Source organism: Ipomoea triloba, chromosome 9, assembly GCF_003576645.1.
Source record: "Ipomoea triloba cultivar NCNSP0323 chromosome 9, ASM357664v1".
Classification (NCBI taxonomy): domain Eukaryota; kingdom Viridiplantae; phylum Streptophyta; class Magnoliopsida; order Solanales; family Convolvulaceae; genus Ipomoea; species Ipomoea triloba.
The window spans coordinates 4,952,717-4,953,842 of record NC_044924.1 but is presented as its reverse complement, the minus strand read 5'-3'; positions in this window follow the sequence as shown (position 1 = coordinate 4,953,842).

Sequence of the window (1,126 nt, the reverse complement as noted above, 5' to 3'; positions counted from 1 at the left end):
TATTTGAATTTAATAATAATTATAATTATAATTTAAATATAATTTTATTATATTTGAATTTAATAATTATAATTAATTTGAATTTGAATTAGATGATAGAGTTTTGAACCTGGACTTGATTATGGAAATGTTCATTCCCTTAATTAATTAATTAATTATTTAATTAATTAATTAGGGAGTTTGTTGAGGGAAATTGGTTGTACACTCCACTATAAATAGAGCCCCTCATTTCACATTTAAAACACACCTTGAGGATTGAAGACTTGAGAGCTTTTGAAGGCTTTGAAGGCATTCTGAAGCAGTTAGAAACTTGAAGTACTTTGACGGTTCCAGTTGAATATCACGCCCTTGAATCCCGGAAGGCCACGCCGTTTGAATCCCGGAAAGCTACGCCATTTGAATCCCGGAAGCTACGTCAGTTGAATCCCGGAGGCTACGCTATTTGAATCCCGGAGGCTACGCCACTTGAAACCCGGAGGCACTTCAGTAGAACACGTCAGTGAAGAATCAGAGGACTATACAGAGATTTTGTACCTGCAACTTGAATTACATATACACTGTAACCCGATTTTGTGAATATATACAATTTCGAATTTTTTTTGTGTTTACAGATTTTGGCACGCCCAGTGGGACAACCTCCGGGTTTCAAGTGGCGTAGCCTCCGGGATTCAAATAGCGTAGCCTCCGGGATTCAACTGACGTAGCTTCCGGGATTCAAATGGCGTAGCTTTCCGGGATTCAAACGGCGTGGCCTTCCGGGATTCAAGGGCGTGATATTCAACTAGAACCGTCAAATACTTCAAGCTTCTAACTGCTTCAGAATGCCTTCAATGCCTTCAAAAGCTCTCAAGTCTTCAATCTTCAAGGGTGTTTTAAATGTGAAATGAGGGGCTCTATTTATAGTGGAGTGTGCAACCAACTTCCCTCAACAAACTCCCTAATTAATTAATTAAATTAATTAATTAATTAAGGGAATGAACATTGCCATAATCAAGTCCAGGTTCAAAACTCTATCATCTAATTCAAATTCAAATAATTATAATTATTAAATTCAAATATATAAAATTATATTTAAATTATAATTATTATTATTAAAAAATATATAAAATTATATTTAAATTATAAT